This window comes from Osmerus eperlanus, chromosome 5 (genome assembly GCF_963692335.1).
Source record: "Osmerus eperlanus chromosome 5, fOsmEpe2.1, whole genome shotgun sequence".
Lineage (NCBI taxonomy): Eukaryota > Metazoa > Chordata > Actinopteri > Osmeriformes > Osmeridae > Osmerus > Osmerus eperlanus.
In genome coordinates, this window is record NC_085022.1 from 12,332,279 (window position 1) to 12,357,455 (window position 25,177).

General features: G+C 41.3%; 1 long non-coding RNA gene across 3 annotated transcripts; it reads right to left on the reverse strand.

Moving 5' to 3' along the window:
* Nucleotides 1-4,033: 4,033 nt before the first annotated feature.
* On the reverse strand, nucleotides 4,034-13,686 carry LOC134020517 (uncharacterized). Of its 3 annotated transcripts, XR_009930410.1 has the most exons (6): nucleotides 13,562-13,686; nucleotides 13,389-13,471; nucleotides 13,184-13,265; nucleotides 12,694-12,769; nucleotides 4,571-4,618; nucleotides 4,034-4,365 (listed from the first exon to the last, which is right to left on the reverse strand). It is a non-coding gene; the product is annotated as an uncharacterized LOC134020517 (long non-coding RNA). The 3 variants fall into 3 exon arrangements; XR_009930409.1 differs by lacking the exon at nucleotides 13,184-13,265; XR_009930411.1 differs by lacking the exons at nucleotides 13,184-13,265; nucleotides 13,389-13,471.
* Nucleotides 13,687-25,177: the final 11,491 nt, after the last annotated feature.

Sequence of the window (25,177 nt, forward strand, 5' to 3'; positions counted from 1 at the left end):
TATTACTCATTAAACTAGCACACCTTAACTAAGTCCAGTTTATCTATGACTTGAAAGAGACTTCTGTACATGTGTATGCTGAGCCAAAGGACTTGCGTCCAATCAGGATTATGTTCAAAAGGTTAATCATATAAACACATAACTAAGCAGACACAAAATATATTCTTGTTGCAGTGAAAGGGGCCCTGAAAACCCCCCATATCCAAAATAACGCTGTAAACACACTTCCATTACATTTGATAAGAGTAGGGGGTCATGAAGCTGTGAATGCTGATATGTACAGTAATTAAACCAGCCCACCAATACTATATGTTGTTATTGTATCCTGGCAAAAATATCCAGGCAGAAGGCCTTGCTTCATTCATTTATGAATGTGAAAATTCAAAACGATTGTAAACAATATCATTAGACAAAAAGCCCTCAGTCTGAGCACTCTGAGCTGCATGTGTCTTACACACAAGTAACAAAACAAATACAAATAAAAAGATCTTTGGAACCATTGAATTCAGAACTCAAATTCAACAACCAAATGTGAAGCGTAGGAGGTGGTTCTCATTGTCTCCCCCTTATTAGAGCCCGCCCCCAGTTGCCTGGGCTGGCTGCTCTGTCAGGGCCTGGGTCCTGGCTCCCATCCAGCTCTGCTCTGATGTGGGCCTCTTTGTGATTTGAGGAGTATGGAGTTTTGCGGTGCAGCTGTCCTAAAGCCATGCTGGAATGCTCGAGCGATGGTGGAGGTACAGAGGAGGAGAGTGACCTTACTGTGTGATGTGGGAAAGGGAACGGGGCAGGGGTTACACATTATGGCTGCAATATAAATAAAACAGAGCTTGGTTTCCTCACTGAGATAGGGAGATGGCCAGAGGTGAATGCCCATGCTCATGCACTGGCTCATCCTCAGTCAGCTACACCACATTTGTACATGTCATATGACATCTGACCACTGTTTCCTGCCTTGGATAGTAAATAGACTGGAGCACAGAAGTGCCTAGAAAAACGGTCATCCTCCCAAAGATTTATAATTTTCAGATTTGATCAAATAAAGTTAAAAGTGTTGTATCTTCAATATAGTGCATTTGCTGTTTAAAGAAAAAGTGCCTTAACTAAAACAAAGGGGACATTGAAGTAAAAATAATACATTAGGACATATATGACAATTAGTTCATATTTCATGTAACTTTAAATTGCAATTGTGTGATTATAGTTTGCTGGCTAAAGGACTACTAGGGAGGTGCCCCTGTCTGGTCTGCTTGACTGGGCTCTCTCACGGTACACAGGAACAAATGGGAACAAAGCACCAGGACCCTGCCACAGGCACAGACACCTGGCCGCACAGACAAAGGCAACACCATTTGAACAGGAAGCGAAGTGTCCAAAGTAAACAGAGCTCACCTGGATTCACCATCACTAAATGAAACTCAATCTGACTTGTTTTCAGGCTAACTTCTCTTGGATGTCCCACTGGGCCAATAATTAACCGACAGGATCGTGAAGTAATTGGTCCTATAGTTTTCTGTTTGTTTTGGCAACATGTGGAAAACTTTATTAACAGAGACAGGAGTTCATTGCATACATGTGTTTTAACCTAGGGATTTAGGTTTAATCCCACATAGACTGAATTGAACTCAATGCAACCTTTTCTATTTATGTGGTTAAATGTTCAACAATCATCAAGCATTTCATAATTTCAAGTGTGGATTAGTCCCACAAGAAAAGAAAAAAATCAATGAATAGAATGTTGCCTATGGGAAAATTAGCATGGTAAATTAATATTAACTTGCAGATGGTTGGGTATGGGGCATCTTTGTGGCTCCAAACTAACAATTGATTAACTTGTAAATTCCCATCGCCCAGCTGTTATTCAGTCTGTTTACCATAAATAAAAGAGGGGGAGTAGAGAGAGGATCCAGATGCTTTGAGTGCAGCGAAAAACCAATCTGTCATTGTTCTCAACTAACATTGATGGATGCTGGTTTGAATGGGTATTGGTTTTAGTTAAACATGACAGAGTGAGGGATGACACGTCATTGGTCACAAAGGTTTGGGGTCCAAAAACGCCTCAGCAGTTGCTTTTTTTCGGCCAAGGCGACCTCTTGTTCATGTACCAGCTGCTAATTAAGAAGAGTTGGTGAAGGTTGTTTTTTTAATGCTACTTCTGCTCAGTGTAACAGTGCTTAAGTCAACTGGGTCGGCACTACCAGCATCTGAATGAAGCAAGATTTTAGGAGATTGTTTTCAATTTTTTACATTATTTCTTAGCATTAAATTACATTTAACAGTAGTAAGCTGTAATATACCATCTCAGTTGGATTGTACGTCTACCATATCAACCCAATATACAACCCATGTAAGGATGGTACTCTTGTTTTAGCACTGGTATACAATGCTAAGAGTATCAAAGGCACTGACATTTAAAACAAATCTTAGGAAAGGCACTGCAAAACCTTCAACTGAGGATTTTTGTGGACATCTGGGTTTAGCCAAGGCACAAAAAAAATATTCACATCAAAAAGACATCTAATGATGTCAATTGGAGACGCTGATGTGTACTGTATGGACAGAACACTGGGGATGATAAATCAAGTCTCTCTACAGACCTTAGCCAGACGTGGGCTGGTGAATGGTCCACTGCACCCTGGCTCCCACTGACCCCCAGATCCTTAGAGTGATGGAAGATACATGTGGAACCTCCATCCACCAGCAGATGATCACATACAGAGCATTGTGTTCAGTGTGTGGTATGCCACCAGAGAGCCGGGAAGAACAAGCCAAGCCTTGGTCTGGTGGGAGCCCCCAGCTAGGCCCCAGATGAGCTCTGGTCAGTCAAACTGGGATCAAATCTGGAGAAGGTCTTAGTTAGGGGTCAGAGGGACGACATCACTGCAGAACTCATCACTGGCTGCCAAATCTGGCTTATATTTTCAGGCACCTTAAAGACGGAGAGTCATCCAATGAAATACTAAGAATCACCAAACTCCATGCTTTGATTCTGTTCATACTGTATTATTACATAGCATAGACATTGGACACTGCCAATGTTACTTTACTGCATTAACAATAGACACCATTGATTGTGGAATGTATTGGTCAGCAACCTCAAAGAGTAAAGTTACAAATATATATATATATTTTTTTTTACATACATCCAAAAGGAAGATGGATACCTGAAGTCCATTTGTATGTGTCTCTACATGCCAATTACAGTGTATTAAGTTTGCATTAAACTAGACAAGACTAGACTAAACAATTGATGTTTGGCTGGCATTGACTTAGAAAGTGGAATATTTTAATAGAATTGAGTGGATGCAAAACCTTTCAAAACTTTATTTTGAGGAGGTCACATATCTGCAATTATGATTGCAATTTACAATACTTAATATTTATTGAAACCTGTGTTGAACACAATTTAAGTGTAATAGAATGACCGTTGACGTATGGAACATAATAACATATATTATAAATATCTTCCTTCCTATTCTACCTATCAACATTTTGATTTATTATTATTGTTACTATTATTTTTATGTGGTAAGGAGCTGTGCTTGGTCTCTAAAGTAATCCCATACAGGCAGACTTCTCCCAGACAAAACCACCGGCTAAAGCCGACTGTCTGAGCAAGGCTGAAAAAGACAAGACTCCTCACATGGAAAGAAAAGGAAGACATAGAGGGTTTTCAGCAGGCAGCCTTCAGACAGGAAGACTCTGGAGGAAACACCAGAAAGCCATTAACTAACCACAGTATTACGGTGATCTACTTGCTGGAATGAGCTACAGACAGCTAATGAACTATCCTAACGGCTTTTCTTTTTTTCCCCCTAACTGAAATGCACCACTGAAAGAGCTCTTACTTCTACAAAACAGCGTGACAGATCAATGCCTGATTCCTAAATCAAGGGAAAAAGGTTGTTCTCTGTCTCACTGGGATTCCACAACCCATGACCCCTATACCTAAGACCCTCCCATACCCATTTAAACCAAACAAGTATCCCCCCCACCCCCCACCCACTCCTAATTAAGAGTGAGGCAGTAGGGCTTTTTGTCTATGTGGTTATGCTTGCAATGTTAGTGTCTGGAGTGTGAAAACAGATCTGATAGACTGGTGCCCTCGGTTCTCCCTGATCAGGCTCCAGCAGGTATTCGCCATGATTGACAGCCTGCAGGTCAGCCGCCCATCTCTCAGACTGTTAGAGGGTGGGCGTTAAAGAGATTTGGAATGCCTAGGACCCTGATTGCTTTATTGCTCGCCTGTCAGAACCATTGTACAGCTCTGTATTATTAGGGCTTGCCATCTCTCACCGTCTGGAAGGCGTCGCGTCTCAGCTTTGCATAAAGAACAACCGCACCATTCAAAATCCTCTTTCTCTTCGGCTGAAAGAAAAAGAGGCACAGATTTTCCTCAGAATCGCTTGTGTTGGTTTGTCAGATTGTGTCACCAGTGTCTCTGGGGAGTAAGTTTGATGGTACTGGGCTATCTCAAACGGAGACAGAAGATCATGCTTCGCAAGTATTCATCAGAGTGATATTAACATTTGCATTTACTAAAACGATGAACTTGAATGAGTCTCTGACTTACCTGACACAGCTAATCATACTGCATTTTAATAACCCAGTCTTCAATTACCTGAAACAGACACAAGGCAAACAAGCTGTTAAGATCAATTAACATGTATTTTATTTGCGGTCTGCATTCAATATTAACTTTGAACTGTCAATAGCACACCAATTTCCTCATGGAGGTGTTCCAATCAAATGAGCAGCCTATTTTGAAGTTTTATACTGTGCACCAAATCCTATATGTAATCATTTATCCCTTTACAGTATGATGGCTGTTGAGTGGATTTGCTATGAAAACGAAACCTTGTGCACACCTGGCCGTGCATGGCAAGGCGAGGTTAGATTAGTAAGGGTTGGTGAGCACAAAGCTGTATCTCATATATTTTGCATGCACATTGCGTTGTGAAGTGTAACCATTGCCTGAGTGCTTTAGAGTAACGTTTAGCAGCACATTTTGGGCTTGTACATAGCCTATAATAACGACAGGTGCTACTGATTAAATTTCAGAGATTTCTTTCTTTTAAATCAAATCTTGCAAACTAAAACGCTGCCTGGGGGCCTGTCCAAACAGTAATTTCACTCCATTGTCTGCTCTTAGACATAAAGAATGAGACTAGAATACAGGAATTGGGATGATAGTATTGCTGTCTAATTATGTTAATGTACTCCCTCCTCTTTGCCAGCTGTTTCATTTTCTGCCACCAATCAGCAAAAAAAAAAAAGAAAGTGCTGTAGTCTAGAATAAGTCAACATTGTTTCATAATTGTGGGTAGAAATGCTTGTCTACGAGCTTGTGGTTAGTATGTCAATTCATCCTCCATACAGAACTATGGTATAATCCATGTTGCTCCTATTATAAAGAATCATCTTTGTTCTCCACACCAACATGCACAGGACCAGTCCAAGAAGTCTCTACAGACACCCACACCTTTTTTTTCTTCCTATTTCTCTTAATTCCCTAGGCCAAGATGACAGGCTGACAGGTTGTTGAAGGTCATCGGAGTTGTGGCTCCTGGTCCCCCTGGAGTCCAGGCGATGGCCAGGCCTCATCCCAACAGCTCCTGGCTGCCCCAGCCCACAGAGGAGGGAGACAAGCCCACAGGGGGGCCTTGTCCCTGTCTCCGTGGAGACGAGGCGATGGGCAGGCCACGGCTCAGACTCACACCTTTCTGGTCAGCGCCTCTGAGTCTCTAAGGAGACTTACCGGCCTAGCAGCAGTCACACACAACCCCCCCACCCCCCCGACCCCCCCACCCCCAATATCTTTTTGTTGTCTTCTGTAATGCCAGTACAAGCACATTGTGGAACGCCTCACCTCCAGTCCGACCTCCCTGCCCTGGCAGCGCTACCCCTGTAAGGCCTGCTGGGAACAGTGGCGAGATGTGAGATGAGACCTGCGAGTCTGGGCAAGGCCTGGGAGGGGACCCACGCACTGGGACAGCCCACACTTTCAGTGGATCACGCTCCATTATGTTTGTATCAGGGTGTGTGAAACAATCATTCCCAAAAGCCAATTCCTTAAAAATGTTTTTTTTGGGGAATTGTGCACTGTTACAATGTGTATAACTGTCTTGGATTCAGTTTGTACTCAGCTACAGTACATTTTTTTCATACCGCATTCACTTGACATGTACATAAAATACATTGACAGGCAGCTTGCTCATGTTCATATCACTATCGATTTAATACAAACCATTTCTGTGTATCCTGATCTGAGAAATAAGTGTTAACCTCTTCATCACTCTACCCTGGTGTGTCCTTACTGGGAGCCATATTGATTTTATTTGTCTGAGAGTCCTCGCATTGCCCATGGCCTTTACCGCTGGGACAAATCTAATTGTTTATCTCTGGACACTTTCCTGCCTCCACTCCCTTCTGTCTCATTATGTGCCAAGATTTGACAAGTCAAGTCTCCACACACTCTCAAATCTCGCTTTTACAACATGTCGCTCTGTAGAACACTACAGATGGCTTGCTTCTCGGCAAAACCTCCCACATGGAATGCTACAAACATGACAACAGAACACACTTGCAAAAATACACACACACACGCCCAGAGACACACATATTGTATTGTACACATACTGTACATCCACTTGCTGTAAAAATGCTGTTTGGATAAAGAGTGACACTACCCCTTAAAAACACACAAAACATTGATGACGCATATTGATTTAATCATACTTTTTTTTTGCAAATATCAAATACTTATGAAGGGAATAAACAATGCGATCTTCTGAGTTGCTAATACTACTGTTTCGAATCTTCTACATGAGTTGCATCTTTTGGTAGATATTATTCACCATCACTTGAGAGAGACTCTTGTGTTGCAGGTCTTTTCACGTAGTCCTTCTTTAATATTATTTTCTCAACAGCCATGCAAGCGCTTTCAGAACCATGGAAGCCCATGGCCAGGTTTTATCAGCGAGTTAACTCTACAGAAGTGGGCTAGATCAATAAGCACATTCTCCAAGCGGAGCCGGGGAGGAGAGTCGGAGGCGCGGGGGAGAGAACGCGAGAGGCAGGGAGCAATCAGAGATCTCTGGATGTGTGTGCCTTCAGGAACGGATCGATGCTCTGACAGGAGCTCTGCTTTGTTCTCTCCCAGTGCTCAGATGTTAGGCGTGCTTTACATGATTGCTTAAAGGTTTTTGTTTGCCTAGTTGTTTGTCTGTTTGTCATTTATGCTCTGTCTACTTAACAGTATTTCCCGCTGTCCATTTTGTAAGCAGGTTGTACATTCCCCCAAAACACATCACAAAATCTAAGGGAATGTACTATTGGACTAGGACATGGCACAGATCTGTATTGAATGTAGTGCACTGCATCTCAAGGCCCATAGTATGATGACAGTGATTGAATGAATATAAATGTAATTTCAATGTTTAAATGTAATTACCAATACCGTACATATACAAGTACATATATTTATTTATACAGAGCATATATACACACACAACATGAATATACTGTACATAGCATTGTTTAGCAATGTTCAAAGAAGTTTGTGGACTAAGTTTTACAAATATTGATTAAATTATTTACACGCTTGTGGTAGTAATGAGGCTCCAAAAGTGATTGGCGGCTGTGTGTAACTGGCCACACAGAGAGCAGCATCCTTACCATTCTATTCAAACTGAATGGCAGTTTTTTAGTTTTTTTGACAGGACTGGCCTTTGACATACTTTGTCATCTGCTTAGTCTCAAGGAATTTTCCATCATCATTATTCTGAATTTTTCCCTGCTTCTGCCATTTCTCACATGGCAACCTAAACCAAGTTAAGCACTTTGCCTCTTCAAATAAGCTGCCAAGAATTACTCCTAATAAGAATGTGTGTGTGTAAGCTGGTCCTCCACTGAAAGGTGTTGACCGCAAAGGACAAGTAGGTGTCAATAGATCTGGTCTCGGTGCCTATGGGAAGTTGAGAAGTACAAACTCCTTTCCAAGGCTTAATAAGACAGCACAGATGCGCCGTTGTCTGAGCACAACCCTGTGTCTCATTGTACTTTGGCCTTCCAACCCTGCCAATGCAAGAGCAGTATTGCATTGGCCGCGTGAGAGGGTCTCATTAGGACAGGCAAACGAAAACCGGGGTCAAGGTACATAAAGGTAGCCAGAGCTAAGGAGCATGCCTCTAAGATGAGCTGGGAGCTCCACCACGTCCTAGGGCCACCCCTCCAGACCTCTGGCCCTCCCTGCAATGACCTCCTATCTCTACCATTATTTGATGAAGCGGTGCTTGATAATTATTTTGCGTGGATGGAGAAGGGGGCACAGTGTGAAAGGAGTGTGTCACTCCGAGGGAAAGGATAGCAGGGGATGACAGAAAAGAGGAAAAAAAAGAAGAAAAAAAAAGATCAAAAGCAGGCCTTTCACTTTTCATGCCTCAGAAGGCTCCAAAGAGGATAAGGAACAATCGGGCCCAGGGTCTCCTGTCCTCTCTGGCAATTAGACTCAGCTGATGAAGTGAAAGGGATGAATGGCAGGGTTCAAGGCCTTCTCTAGGATTCACACAACAGGGTGTGTTTTTTGCCTTATTCTCCTTTATCTTCATCTTTCTTCAGAGTGGCAGAAATGCAGCTGAAATATTTCCAAATGAAGACAATGCAGTCCAAGGTGCCAAATCGTAATCATGCGGGTTGATGAGATTGAGGGGGTTTGAGAGCTGCTATTGGGAACACAGCAGTCTTGTATTCAATGACATGTATCTTTACACATGATCAAGACCACAAAGAAGAGATTTACACGTATTATATACCACTGTGGATCCACATATAAGTCCATAAATTCACATCTATTCTAAAGAAGTAAAAAAAGAAAAAGAAAAAAAGAGAAACTCCAATTCATTATGGACTGAAAGTAGCAGTACTGTCAAAATATCAAAGTGGTGAAAGCAGATGCACCTCACATATGGCCAATTGTTCTAACTGCAATGTGTTCTCGACTACACCTGATAACTGACTGCTGGGCCAATTAAAAAGCAATCTCCTTCCAATATATTACCAAAAACTGTTTGCATAACAGTATGAAGTATGGACAGTACAAGTAAGAAGCTCTACTTTATTAATAAGCAAGCAATAAAGCAAGTAAAGATAGTTAATATGTAGCTCGCAACACTGCAATGTATCCAACTGACTCATGCCAACCTTTATTCTTTTCAACGTAATATTGAAACTTAATTAAGCATAATGAAAGTTTTTTTTTTTCTTTCTTTTTCTGGACACCCCCCTTGGACTGTTTTCTTAGCCATTGTTAATACAGTATATCCCCGTAAATGGCCCCAGAAGCCCCAACGATGTCGCCACACTGCACTAAAACCTTAAGATGCTTAGTGATATTCTTTAATCTGGTCCACTGATAATGTGTTTTAAGAAGCGATTCAGCTTTTCCAAACTTTGAGTTCAAAGTCTCAGTAGCATGGGGTCAGAATGCCAATGGGCTAAATAAAGAGGAGCCAAAATGGGCTTTGGGGGATTTGAAACTTAGGCCCCTGAAGCCCTTTGATCTAAACAGAGTTACGGCCATAGTAATTCCAAATATCAAATGCCAAGCACTGCAGCTCTGCCAGCATTGTGTGGTTGGCATGTAGAATGCAAAGCTCTACGTTTAAAATGGAACAGTCAATATTGTCTACATGCAGAATTCATCTCAATTGGATGATCTGGAGTTCTTTAGACTGTGTAGCCTCATGGGATTAGAGGATGAGGGAACCTTTGACATTTTTTTTCTCTTTCTCAGAATATTAAAACTAAAAAAATAAGCTGCTTTCTGAAGTATAGGTAGCCCTGGTGCTGTTTTGCTAGCACTCTCCCAACTAGCTTTCTAAATGTCCCCTTCTCAAAATGTCAAAAATGTTCTTAGCAAGATGGAAATCAACCCTGATGCATCAAATCAAAGGATGTATTACTCTTTAAAAGGACACAAGGAGGAAGTTGGATGGAAGTACTGTACACATCTGTGAGAAAGCATCCATTACTGGCTCCATATCTTAACTTTGCAAACCCAATCTGGATTTAGAGTGTTTTAAAAGGTTAGGAAGAACGATAGATTAAAGGTTTACTGTATAATAATTACAATTCTTGCAATGTCTTTTTCAAGAGCCAATATTACTGTCGATGAAATTGAGGACACAATCAGAAGCTTATCTTTATTTTAAACTTTACTTTGGCTCTGCAATACATAAGCTCACTGTCAATTAAGGAAAACCAGCTTTGTTTGCCCAAATTGTTTTGGTAATAACACATCTTCTCAACTGACATGCTACCAAATGTTTTGAATGAACAGAATCATTCCAGTATTACAGTCACTGTACAGTAATACTGACCAGGATATTCATGTTAAGCGTTTACCTGATCACCTCTTGATGTTGTTGTGCATGGAGGAAATATTTGCATTCATGCAATATGCAGAATGGTTAATGGGCAGGAACATTACAGTGTACATAAACACTGTCACTTGAGTAGAGCATACTGTACTCTTGTTAAATCAGTTTCTGACATGCACAAGTTTGCAGATATGCAATCAAAAGAGTTTACAGTCCTGTGTAAGAAAGTTGACTACATTGTAAACTTCAATCCACATCCAATTAAATCATACATAAAGAAAAGCAAGTTACTCCATGAAAAAATACCAAAGTATAAAAATACATTCCCCTACTTCAAATCCTAATTTCTAGTGACCTACTAAATACAAAATGTTTTCATATTATAAAAAATCCTTGTTTCAGTTTTCTGATAGTTACTAATATGTTATTCAAGATCATATTAATTACGATACTGCTAATGACAAGTGAACTTGAAGAGTAGCAGATAATGGACATCTTGTTTTAATTGTTCACATATTTGGCTCTTTTTCTGGGCGACAAGGCTATTACTCCACCGTCACCACTTATCAGCGAAATCAGGGAGGATTAATGGTTTCACTTGTGCTGGTAAGAAATGTTTAAGTTGTCTCGATTATCAGTGCAAGAAAAAGAATAATGGTTATTTGTCATTGTGTTAAGCAGTTTGAGAGAGTAATCTAACAATCCACAGAGTTTACCACCCTATTAACCCTAACGGGAAATTCAAGTTCAATAGAATGCATACAGTTCATGCCAGAATGACCTATGTAGAACTGGGACTTCCTTTCTTGACCATCAAGTTTGATGCACAAAAAGGAATTGGTTTTGTCCTTTTAAATCAAACATCTTTACCTCACAAACCTTTCTTTAACTCTTTAGTGTCACAAAAAGTGTCACAATAATCACTGAATTGGTAAAAGTGCTTCAAACCTGACATGCATTTGCTTACACCTATCACAAAGTCATGAATACTTAAAATTCAAGGACAGACAATGCAAGCTAATGGTCTCGAATGAATCAGGGACATATACACAGTTAAAACAGTCAATTCAGTAAAGCACATCAACCTTGAACTGAACTGCTTCTTTCATTGACATGCCTTTAATACATGAACACGTCTAGCAACAAACACCATCCTATCAGTCACCATTTTACCAAGTAACAATCAACATGCAATAAAATAAACTATTAATTATTATTAAGTTTGGCGATGGATACAAAAATATAACTTAAATTTCAGAGTGACACCAACTCATTGTGGTTGACTCAATACGAGTGAACAGGGGGCTACCCTTGAGTGTTGCAGCAAGCATGATGTCAAAAAGATCTCCTTTCCACAAAAACATAGTCCGGGGACACCACAAAGGGATGGGCTAATCAATATCTGCATTTAGTCACCGAGAAATAAACAGACACATAGAATCTATTGCAAAATGTCAGATTTTACCTGAATAATTTCCTAAGAAAATGACACAACTAGATCTATATATTTTGTATAAAGGATAGCAAAACACACAGATAAAAAAAAAGCCATATACTGTAGTTTTTTTGTCTTAATATTTAACAAGACAATTCTTAAGAATATAACACCTTGTTGGAAAATGTTCTTATGAAGAATTTACTATCACTCTTAACAATGCCCTCCTAACATTGTCTATGAAGCCATTCCGATTGGACAGGGATTTTCCTCTTGCAGTTTTCACTGAATCTGTGCCCCTGTAATCTCCTACATTATTTGTCCTGTCTGTCTCCTTTGAAGTATCTATAAGCCATTTTCCATTATCTGTTTGTGCGCTATTTTCTCCTTTTTCCCATGAATGTTTTATGTATTGGAAAGAGAATGAGTGTTCTCTGCAATAAGGCCAGCCCACAGCCTCAGTAAGACAAATTGCTCCAGAACGCCTAAATGGCAGTCAATGATAACTCATTGTAAGGAGAGTAAGTGACTTCCAATGGAGTGGATAGGGGACGGAGAGTAATGGCAGAGCACAGGTGAAAAATAGATGTTTGGCTCTGTGTAATTACTCCATTAGGGGACTCTCTGTTAATCTACCAAACCACAGCAAGTGTTTTTACAGTGTCGAGGAGATGACAGAAAAAAAAAATGACTGCTACCGGACAGAGAGGAGCCCTACAACACCCTATCAAAACAGACACGATGAAGTGTTACCTAATGGCCAAATGTGCTCTCTGTGTATGCTCTTTAGAACATCACACACATCAACTACTCAACAGTCCATTGTACTGTTAGATGTATAGGTAAAGATAATTTAGCAACTTGACCAATTAATTGCATTACCTGATGTAGGCTTCCATGTGTTCAGATTACTTTAACCTTTCCTCCATACAGTATGTCTCACTGGTAAATGGATAGTCTGTTAAAAAGGAAAATTAAGGTTAAGAAGAACAGACAGAAAGAAAACTCCACCCATTAGAAACCTACCTTACCCATGGCTATCATCAAACAAAAATAATGATATCAGTTTTTTGACCATTTGGTGCTGCTACCGCCTGTGGCAATCTAGACAAAAGAGCCATGAAAAACAGAGCAATATGGTCTTAAGAGTTTTGTCTGACCACACAATCTGTTTTCTTAAGTCAACTTTTAAAACACTGCTATGAGCAGTGCCCACAGCTTTATCACGGAAGTTGAGCTTGACCTTTACTCATCTTCTACAATACTTCCCATCTGCTTAGGTCTCACCCCAAACTCCATCCCAAATGGCATTGGATCCAGTTCGCGTATGCTCTGCATCCATACAGTACAATACGGATTTAGGTTTACTTACTGGGATACTTCGCAAGGCAGGCCCTGTCTGACAGGAGTTCAAGATCCAATTTTAGTGAGTCTTGCATTCTTAGAGTATCCATCTGAGGTTTGCATATTAGACTGTGTCAATCACTAATGGTGTTAGAAATAATTAACAACTGTCGGTCAAACCACATGCATAACAAGAAGCCCAATCAGTATGTGTTAAGTGCAGAGATTTGTACCTCGACAACTTTTCTGACTGCTAACATGTTGGCAACAACTCCAACAATCCCCGGTCACCGCAGCAGAAAACGAGCATGGTGACCTGATTAACCATACATTTCCAGGTCAGATTTTTTTTTTGCGGCACTTAATTTGTATATCGCCATTTACATGGTCTGTGGCTTGCACCTACCTGTTGTATGTTTTCATGCAATCGTAGTTCAGACTGCCTGTCACTGTCGGCCAGCACAGAGAAGGACATGTTTTCTTTGCGCTAGCGCTTACTACCTTCAAAAAGCGGGCTACGGCGCCGCTCAGTGGACGCACCTGTTCCATATGTTTAAATTTGTCCGTATTGCAGCCTCCAGTGATCACCATATCGTAGCCTACTGATTGATGTTTTATATCACAGGGTTTGTCAATAATCACCGACGGCATCTGCTAATTACATTTTAGACAACTATCAACAAGATTTAGATTAGAACCAACTTTGTTTTCTTTTTTGTGGGAGTCTACTTTTGACAGCTCAAAATGAGTTCAGTGGAAAAGAAAACTGAGTTTCCACGGATAGACATTCGCGAGACTTGATACCAAGCAGCAGAGTAAGTATGCTACTTTGTTTGTGGCATGTTCAGGTTATAAAATCACTCTCTCAGTGTACTATCTGCTGCGTGGCACGACTGGTTCACTGACAATGTGAATGTACATATACAATGTTACTCTCAACACTGCGTGTATGTACGAGTTGACTGCAGGCTGCTGTATGTGTTTATTCTAGTCTAGTTATGCATTTAAGTATACGATTTATTTTTTCAAACACATCATCCTACAGATGTCTTACCTTATGAGCAAAAAAAAAGAAAGAAAAAACCTCAGTGGAACAGTATGTGTTCTGACCTGTTTAAAAAGCAAGGTTTACCTTGATTAGCTTTGATTGATTAATTAATAACAGATCATTGAGCATGCATGCTGAGATCTAACTGAGGCCTGGCCCGTGGCAGAGGGGGGGTTAGGCTGGTGCCTGGCTCTGGGTGTAATTGTGTGTGGCTGGGTGGCCTCCTGCACTGCGAGGGAGGGAGAGAGCCTGCCTCCTGCTCCCTGGAGCAGCCTGCCGTGACATGCACACCCAGCACCACCTCACGCTTACATCTAAGGACAGAAGGAGACTGCTAACACTCCGTGATGTGTGGTTGTAATGTTGAACAGCGTTATTTGGGCAAGGCTACTGAGTCTTGTCTTTGTGAATGGTAATACTGCAAATATTACTATTAATTAGTCTACAAATAATACAAGAAACAGCGTATGTTTGCATGTGCCCATTTATCATTTAACGTCTTTGGACAGTTACCATAATTTGGCACGTGGCTTTTGTATTTTTAGGTTACACAAAGGTAGTTGACTTGTCTTTATACGACATGAGCTCTCTGCAAGGAATGATTTAATGCCTTATGCTCAGGTTCACTCCAAGTGGTTAGTCTGCATCCATGCTGATTGAGGTACCAGCAACAAATGAGTTCACGGAGTGCATGGTCTAGGCTTCTGGCTTATTTAAGCACATCTAAGTACGTCTCTTCATATCATGCTTGTAAAGTAGCACAGAAAATATATGTGCCTTTTAAGACATTGCTGTCTGTCTTTAAAAAGCTGTGCCTGGTGTTTGATGCCATACAAGTGACAGACGACTTCAATGGGAACAGTCAAGACTGGCAGTCTTTAAGATGAATGAGAGACAGACGGGCAACATGTTTTTTGTTTTTCATCCAGAGGGATGGTTTGTGCCCAAACTTGATTATTAGAGATGGACATACCGATAGGATGTGGGATTGTTGAGTCCTTGAATCAACTCACTAATACTTTCCATATCATCATTCTGCTTTTCTCCTCTTTTGCATCCTTGACGAAGCATCACAGATTTTCTTTTTCCATGTTCAGAGTTTTAGTTTAGATGCAATGATTCACATTTTATAATAAGAACTAAATGTTTAAAAGGTGTATCTGTCGTTTTTAAAGATTTGTTTTAATGACCTCTCAATCTTCGGACGGTCGTTTAAATCTAAAAGCTAACAACAGCATCCCAGCTTAAACCAGCTGTGCTGCTATGTGACTCTCCTGGGTTTGGATCCTGAACCTCTGCCCCCTCGGCGTAGGGTGTCATTAGAACCCTCCCTGTGAAAAGCTGTGTTTCATTTGCTACTCTCTCCATGATGGTCAGCATTTTTGAGAATGTCCTAAGCTCTGAAATGAGTCCCATATTATTTCAGACTGGATGGGATAATGCACGGCAGGAGGCAGAAAATGAGATCTTCCCTCTAGAGAATGCCTGCAGTGCCTTCTACTAGATGCAGCCATAGGGAGCATACATACTGTGAAAAACACACTCTTTGACAGAATTATTATATATTTATTAACAAGTGGTTTGATTATTTTTCCCACTTTCATAGTCATTTCTAGTTGTACAAGGAAAAGAGGCAGGACATGTAAAATGTTGTCGAAAATATGGGCGGCCTTGTAGTTTGGTGCTTGGAAAGATTAGTATCACCACAGACATGAGGGTGCAGGCAGTAATCAGTGACCCATAAAATAAGGTGTTTTATCACCCTCTCAGAGACATGCCCTCATCCCAGGGACACAGGCAAGTGCTACAGCTCCCAGTCGCACACAGCATATGAAAGCTGCATCAGGTTCAGCACAGGAAGCTGTCCAGATTGATTCTTGAACTGCCAATACTGCTGGAAATCAGATCCCAGTGGTTTGAGATTAGCCTCCGGCGGTGACTATGTTCTGGCACATGGTGCTGGAGGTGTGTTACTGTAAGTCACTCACTCGGAACTGCTGTCTGGAAAACAGAAACAGAAAACACTTGGAAAACAGCTCTGCCTCTGTTAAAAAACTTGTTACATGAGCATACAGGGTAGTAATTAATATTGAATTGGATTAAAACAAAATGTATACAGTTTACAAACATAAATATATATATATTATTATTATTATTATTTATTTGTTATGTATTTATCTATGTACAGGTAGATGTGCAATAGATGTGCAGGGCTAAATCCACTCAAGTGTCTCCTGAAATAGAAACATTATTAGAACAGAAGTACCATTTTACCAGTAACCAACTTGATATTTTGACGATAACATAGGCTTTAATTATGTGTTGTAGGAATGATCAGTCAGTTATAATTTGACTCTGACCTATAAAGTAGTAGCATGACAGAACGTCATTTTCTGATGTTGATCTGGCTCCATTTGCACCCAAAAGTGAAGATCTCCATTGGGAAAAGTCAAACAACAAAGCTTGGCTTAGTCATGGAAACTTCAACTGACTGACCTTTGGGAGGGATCCATATCTATGCTTGGGGAAAGAAAGATGGCGATGCCAAGCAGTCGTGTCCTTTGTGTTTTGTGAAGATATTGAATGTTTGAAGTGTTAACACTGACACTAAGCTTCTGGGGCGAGAGGGTGAAGGCAGCGTGTCACACAATGGGAAGGGACTTGGATATTACCTTCTCCTGCTCTAACCTCTGACCTTTGCTGGTTTTTGGGTTTGCAGCAGCCTCCACTCCTTGGGGGCAGTGTCTGTCTGAATTGGATCATTAGAATATGCTGGAAATAAAATATTGTTTTATTTTTATATAAGTGGTTCATACTCACACACATTATGAAAACCTAGCTGTATGTGCATTCCATATTTAATTAAGCATTACGGATGCATGTATTATATTAAAGTATACAAATGCTCTTAACTATAATCAGTATTTTACTCTGAAATCTCCTTTCAGCTCTAACAAGACCCTTGGTGTATTGGCCAACCAGTAGGCATTTCCTGTCATGGAAATGACCTTTATTAATGAATCTTTGGATTTGGATGACAATGTTTTCGTGTGATCTTCCATATTATGTGCCTCCAGTAGCTAGGCTGACATAATCCATTGAGGCCACACATAAAACAGTGTGCCATCTGCACCTGGAGCATGGCTATCAGCATTCTCTCTCTCTCTCTCTCTCTCTCTCTCTCTCTCTCTCTCTCTCTCTCTCTCTCTCTCTCTTTCTCTTTGGTTGAGCTTTTCTGTCTGTGTGTAGCCTGACCCTGCTCTTCACTTTCTAGGCTACAGAAGCCAAACCAAAGGCAGCTTTCAAAGGGGACTGTCTGCTCAAATCAAGTCAGGGGCCTTTTTAGAATCGGTTCAGAGATCATAGCAAGTTGAAGTCAGGGAAGAGGATGACCCTATCCTCGAGGCTTGATCGGATCTTGGCCCAGTCAAACCCAGCAGGGCTCAGTCTCTGGACAGCTCCGTCTCTGCAGGCTTTGACTCTGTGATAGTGGGAATGAAAGGGGGCACCAAGAGAGCAGTAGTTCTGATGTGTCAGGCTCAATGTCCTGGCAGTCTCACAGAGCAAACTGGGAGAAGCAAAGGACATAGCCAGCAGGCACAGGGCCAGAACAAGACCCCTAGATTGTGTGACATGTCATCTAATGGCTGTCCTTTTGCTTTAACTTTATGCATCCTAGATTAGTTGGGGCCAATGATGAAGGTCAGTATGTGTTAGACAGAGACAGAGGGCTAAGCAGGTTGTAAATGCTACTTACCAAAATACGGCACCATGCATACAGGATTCCGTAGTTTTAAATGAGGTATTGCTTGATCATCTGTCACTTATGCTTGTCAAGAGTCCTGCATGCAGAGCACATGCAAGTTACTTGCATGCAAGTTTGCTTCATCTCTGAAGGTGACCATGTTCATGCTCGGCAAACTGACTGTGGGATTTGAAGCTCTGTTGTCGGGCGCGTCAGGAGTGTTTCTCTTTAGTACCGCACTTTATTGATGTCTAGATCAATCATATATCAGAGGCTAAAAGCCCTTTAAGTTGCTCTCCACTGTAAATGTTGCTTCATGTGGTGACGGAGGGAGCGAACAGTGGTTTTGTTGACACACCGGATTATTCCCTCTGTGTTCCTGACCCTCCCTGCTTGACTAGGCTTCCCCTCACCCCTACCCCCAAGACCTCCACATTCATTAAGATTACGTATTTACTTAAAGCCGTCCGTCTCTTTGCATAATGGCAAGCAGGTTTTGTGTGGCTGGCACTGTGCGTTTCAAGTACTTGGTAGGGAAAGGACTGAATTTTAAACATGACGTGCCTTGCCTCACCGTTGACCCTGTAAAAAAAATCCCAGTGATCTCATTCTTTGCTTCACTAGAATGCTGCTGATTCCCTCTGTTGCAGTGTTACCTCTCCTAGAGAGGAGCCCTGTATTGGCTGACAATAGCATATTACTGAAAGCATGCTATTCCATTTGTTCTCTCTCTCTTTTCCTTTCTCACTCTGTCTCTGTCTATCGCTCTATGTCTGTCTTTTTCTCTCCCCCGAACAAGAGGAAGCTTTGAGAAACATCACAGTGTGGAATGCTTCCATGTTCAGATGTTAGAGTGGTGACATAGTAGTAGCAACTTTACTGGGGCTACACTGGACTGAGAAGGAAGAATTGTGCTTTTTACATTTCACCACCGTTAGTTTATTCTTTCAATAAATTGTGATCCCTAAGTCTTCGAATGTAATCCCCCCCCTTCAAGAGGGTGATAGTAAGTTGAAACGTCCAAGTTCTCATTTGATGTAACCCGATCCTCGGCTGACTTCTGGCCTGTGAACCTTGAGGTCAGGAGGGCTCGTAGATGTAACCTTTAAGCACGGAGGCCACATTGTTCCAGCCACTCATATGGCTCAAAGGCTTAAGATCTGATGGCCTTGAGCTGTGGCTTGTGACTCCACACTTTGCTACACTGGCTTTTTGAGGGGGAGGGATCTCCGGTCTACTAGGTTCCACTAAGGGTTTCTTGAGACACTTGTCTGCATCCATCTGAATAATGCTTACCTACATAGATATTTGTTTAAGTCTAAGTACACAGTTATACACAGTTTTGCAGTGGCACAGTGTATTGCATACAGGAGACGACATAGTAAACCTGTGTATAAAACCTCTAAGACCACTTTAACCATTATACTGTAGGTCTCACACAAAGGTACTGCTGTTATAGGAATTTACTTAAGTGTTTTGAAATAGTCTGCTATCATGTGAGACCCTATTATTCCATAGCATTATATGGCAGAAAGCATTTAGTAAACCGACACACAACAGTTACATTGATACTGTGGTTGTCAGTCCTTGGAATTGCAAAGATATCCGAGTCTGCGACTTGAGGTGACAAAGGTTAATATTGCTAAGCGCTCAAAATTCAAATAGAGACAGGACTGGCTCATTGATGAATGACGGATAGTTGACCCCATATTTCATATGTCATCGTGTCCACTAGAGCTTTGTCAGACAAGCTTTGTCAGAAGAGGTTTACAGCTTATCCCTCAGTTGTCTCCATCTTTCTTTACTGTTTGCATCTCAGCAGAGGAGACAGTCTCTTATCATGACTCATCATCAGGCCTGATTAAATAGGATCCACGCTACAATCAGTCTTCCTAACCTCGGGGTTATGGTTTAGATGATTGTAAATCCATTTGTCTCCATATGTGTGCATGTGTTTGTGTGTGTGTGTTATGTAAATGCAAAGCTTGTATTATCAACATTGAAAGTACAGTACACCTACTATAGCTGAATAATGGTGATATAATTTCAATAATTTCATTATGACAACAGATTTGATGGTTCTTTTTTGTAATTGTTCTTTTTGGGCAATCAAATCCTACATCAAACTGGAGACTCCATGTTGGTGAAAACACATCCAACATTGATGTTTAAGCATACACACTATGCTAACTATACTGGACATTTATAGCAGGAGGACATTCAAGCCAAGGTTAAAGGTAATACGTTGCTAGTCATCCTCTCTTAACTCCAAACAATGACCTTTATAGAGCGACACTTGTAAGCAAGAGCATATCTGATATCCCTCCACTGTCAAATACTATACACTTTGAGCGTTCTCAGAAAGCGGCCTGATTTGGCCAACCTTGGCCTCCAACATGCCCATATTTTTTGTGAGAAGGCCAATATCCCCATTTTGCCCCAAGGTTTGCCCTTTCATGAATTCAGCTCGAGGGTAAGATGGTGAGGCCTTGCCATGACGAGGGCAATGTGTCAGTCAGAGGCATTTCAACTCTTAACCATTGCTCCCCACCAGTAATTAATCTTATCAACTTTGGATCAGTGGTCAAAAATCATAGGACAAAGGGTACTCAGCAAGCAGGCTTTCATTTTCTGAATCATATCTAAAGGTCAACCTAACCAGACTTGGCCCGATGTTAGTGTTTTAGAAAGTCCTAATATCACTGCTCATTCTGCAGATCCATCTAGTCAAACAGGAGAGATGTGTCTATATTATGGCGTAAGAGAAATGGCGATACAAAAAGACCTGCTATCCTGATATAATACTATTAAACTCATTTATATAAAGAATTTATATCTGTTCTCCGTGTCTGTCTCCATCTACTGGGTTGATTGCTCCACATGGCAGCAAGTTCTCAATTATAATGTCAGGAAAATACTATCATCACCAGCCCCCCTTGCCTGCAGTGTTGGGGACCCCTGCCGGTCCCCAGAGTGGTTCTCCCTGCTGCCTGGTCCCAGCACTGCAGTACCACGCAACCATTAACCACCATTACAGGACAGGGCCATTTCATCGTCAAAGAGCATTTCAGTGTTAGCGCTCCCTGGGGCTGCAAACTCCCCCATGTGAGATACAACCCCACATGCTTAGCCACGTACTCTGTGTTTAACATTTGACCAGTTCTTCTCTGTTTCTCTCTCCTCCCTAACAACTCCTTGCTGTGAACTTTGACTCTTCAGGTGTGTCTAAACAGAAGTTGCCTTTACATGATCGATGGAGTGTAATGATCTAGTGAACTGTACATTTTCACCAAACTGTAGATAATCAAAATGGCAGTGCTCATACTTTACGGCAATCAAGGGCTCGACATTGCCTTCTGACATTGGTTACTGTATGTTGATGCAGTATTGAACATATAATGTCATTTTTGGCTTGGTCATGGATCCCCTCCATTTCAGAAGAGAGCATACATTATTTTCCTGCATACGCCACATGTGTGTGATGAAAGTTTGACATTGGTTGCTTTTGTAGGTCTTATGAGTCATGTTCTAAATATTCTAAAGTAGCTTTAACTTCTTAGTATGTGGAAAGCCGATATTTATGCCGGAGTAGGATGATAATTGTTACCAAATGTAAACATGTGTGTTCTCTCTCAACCTTGTTCCTACTATCCCTTTTGTGGAGACTGGATCACTCATCTGAACATCTGGAATGCTTTAGAAATAAAGTAATCAAAATTGACACAAAGCAGTCTGTAAAGTTTATCCTCAAGAGTTAACAATCTGGCTAACAATCAATATTCAGTGTAAAGAATGTCATTAACAAATGGTTTATGGTTTACAATGATATACTGTTGCATAGCAGAAGGACAGTGTGCAGCTGTTGACAGCTGTAAGCTGTTTATTTATCTAATATTCTAACTAGTTAATAAAAAGCATGTTATAATTGTCATATTATAAAACTTATCATAATTGTGTGTATGTGTGTATAACTACGCTGATGCACAAACAAGGTTTATTCCAGCATACAACTATACACCCTCACCTTCATTATTTTTGTATTATTTCTCAAACTGTAACCTTGACTTCTGAAAATCTGGGCATTAGTTTTGGTTGAATGGTATGCAAAAATAGACCTGCCGATTGTGGGTGTCATGAGATGGTGAAGTCAGTAGGAGGTCTTCATGGAACAAGAAGAGACAATCCAAGCACTGTCAACATGTACACCAGCTCAACAGTCCATGTAGCTCTGACAGTCCCCACAGCTGTACATTTTACGCTATGTGAAGCCCAATAATTAGCATTCGGTTTTATGCTATGGAAAGGAAAAATAGTAGTGAAAAGAACACACACACGCGTTCATCCATTGCCGTGCACACCACGTTGGTCGAATTGTCAAATTTTTTCAGGGCCTCGCCTCTCAGGATGATTTTCACTGTGCAGGTTTTGTATAATTTGTGTCACTGTTACACTTGTCAGCATGAAGCTGTCACAGTGAGCCATATTCTTCTTGTCCAAATGCAAACATGCCAGTTCTGCCTCATGTGGCTCCAGGATGACAGTCAGGGTAGATTATTCGAGCTCAGTATGCAGTTTCCTCTCAACTCAGCCAGCCAGCTGTTTGTCTCTCAAAACTGCTTCATCTTGAGACGTCAGTGGTTTCTACGCGTAGATGGAGATGTTACATAGTGTACCTGAGAATGTCACTAAAAATACTTTCAGTGACTTAGTCCCGCTGTATGTCAGTATCGACACACTGACATACAGTACACGTTAAATAATTGAGCGTGAAGCAAATACCTAACCTTCTGCCATTCTTCATAATTCTTTCCTCCACAACAAAGGGCAGTACAATATGTCATTGATAAAGGAAGAGACTGTCTGTTGTGTGTGTTTTGTCCTAGAGGCAAGCATAGCAGGACGAAACAGCAGGCCCCAGGACAAACCTTCCTGTCACAAGAGATGGAGAGGCTGACCAACAGCATTGACTGATTGTTAGCATTAGTGGCTGTGAGTGTGATTAATATGCCTGCCCCTCACATGGCACTCAGGAAAAAGAGTGGTGTGGCTTAAAACTGAACAGGGGTGGCCACATTTCATCCTTTTTAAAGGAGATAATGCATAACCTGGGCTTGGCTGCCATATGCAGCAGGATGGATGGCTCTCTGAGTCCAGGTGTTGTTGTATTAATTCCTCAAAGCTAAACCAGAGTGAAGATGTACCCTAGCCTAATGAGCTTGTTGTGTGGGATGCTGCGAATGCTGCTGAGATGCTGTGAGAACACACTGTGCTCTGGTTTAGTGAATTCTCAGCTCCCATAATTGCCACACTGTGATGATGATTTTTTTTTCTCTCTCTCTCTAAAGCAGCCCTATGGCATCTGCTTGTTTGTCTGGGCCTCCTGTCTCCTTCGGTCATAGTACTCCCTCAGCTTCTAATCTCTGGGCCTGTAGCATTTGCTGAGCATTTGGGCTGCAGTCTGAGTGGATTAGGTTCCCAGGCTTGTCAAATACTGTACTGCAGTGGTTTTGTTTTGATGCAGAATGCTGTCACCTTCCTCTGGGAGGAAACTCAGAAAAAAAGCCAGGCTTCTAACAATCCAATCCTCCCTATTCAAGGATTGTTGACATAGTTGGCTGGGACATGTGCTGCACGGTATGTGAAAGGCAGATACTGTATCTATACTGTTTGTCATTCTTCGGTTTTGGAATGTACTTCCTCCTGCCTGAGATGAGTTTGAGACGGCCACGTGAACCGCCAGGTTACTGTTCTTCACAGCATCTGTAAGAGGTTCATCTGTAGTAGATATCCCAGGCATTCCCTCCATGCCCCTATGGAAAAACAGACCTGCCAGAATGAGCAATGATGCTGAGAGCCCTGATTATTAGGATTAATTGTCTTTTACCCGTGCAGTGGAGCAAGAGTGCCAGGGTAAAGCAAGGTGGAAATAATGAGGGCCGGTGACTAGTCGTCTTGTTTTCTTTGTAACCACCCTTCACGAGACGGTTGTTTTAAGGCCGTTCATCTGTCAGCACTGCGGAGATTGGCATAGCAGGAAAAAGAAAACTTCTATTTGAAAATGACAGTGATCTGTAAAGAGCAGATTTTCAGTTAGGTATAGTGTACCTGGTACAGTGTTGATGGGGTTTTACCAAACATACCACAGACAAAGGGCTGAGGCCTTTACTGGGTGGCCGCCCTCCCCATCAAACACACACATGCACACACACAGACACACACACACCTGCTAGGTCAAGACTGAAGCCAGGGGTGTGTCTCTGATGTGGCCTCTGCTCCTCTTGACCTTCCTTTTGACCTCTATATATCACTGATATTGATTATCACATGTGACAAACCTCCCTGATCACAAGCATGTGGTTGCTAGTAAAGAAGTAATGGTACGTGACAAAGATGCATGTATTTAGAAAAAAAAAGTGACATGTTTCTATTTTATTTTACATTTTTGGTGTAGTGGGGGTGGTGGTACTGCTTCTGGTGAGAAAGATAGCACCTGGAATGTCTCAACACATACAGCACAAAGACTATGTCAAGATCCTTTGATGAAGATATTTCCAAAAAGCAAAGCAAAACTGAGATGCAATTGGACGTGCTCAGAGATAATGTCACACGAGACTCGTCTTTGGTTGAATGTTTGAACTGGAAAAAGTATTGCACTTGCAGGAGGGTAAACTTTCTTTACATGTCCTCAAAGTCAACCAGAGCCGATGTCAGGGAAGTCACCAATAGACGCCTGACTGCAAACAAAACATCCAAACAGCTGTCACTTGCAGGCATGTTCATTCATCATTATTAGGTAATAAGTGGGGAATAGCCCCTGAAAACCTCCATTACCTTTATGTACTCTATAGAAGTGTGCCACAGAAAACAGATGAGCCCGGATCCCTATATAGAATTAAATTGCTTTTTATATTGGGTGCAATTAATGGCTTTCCAAAGCAGATCAGCTCAGTGCATTTGGGGATGTGTCCTATCAAGTCCTCCTGGGGATTAACCTATCAGCTTTGGATATGCCTCTGACTGCAAGCAAGCCATTTTAATCTGTTCACATTCAGACAAGCCCCTCTGAATAACTTTCAGAAACTTTCACTTTGATGATGAAATGTCTGTCAACGGGAAGCCATTAATTTAGTTATATGATTGAGTGTTTTTAGGAGGCTTGTCAAACAAAAGTTTGGAGCAATCCCCAGAGTCTATCGTTCCCACTGTGTACAGGTATTTGTTAAGACCTT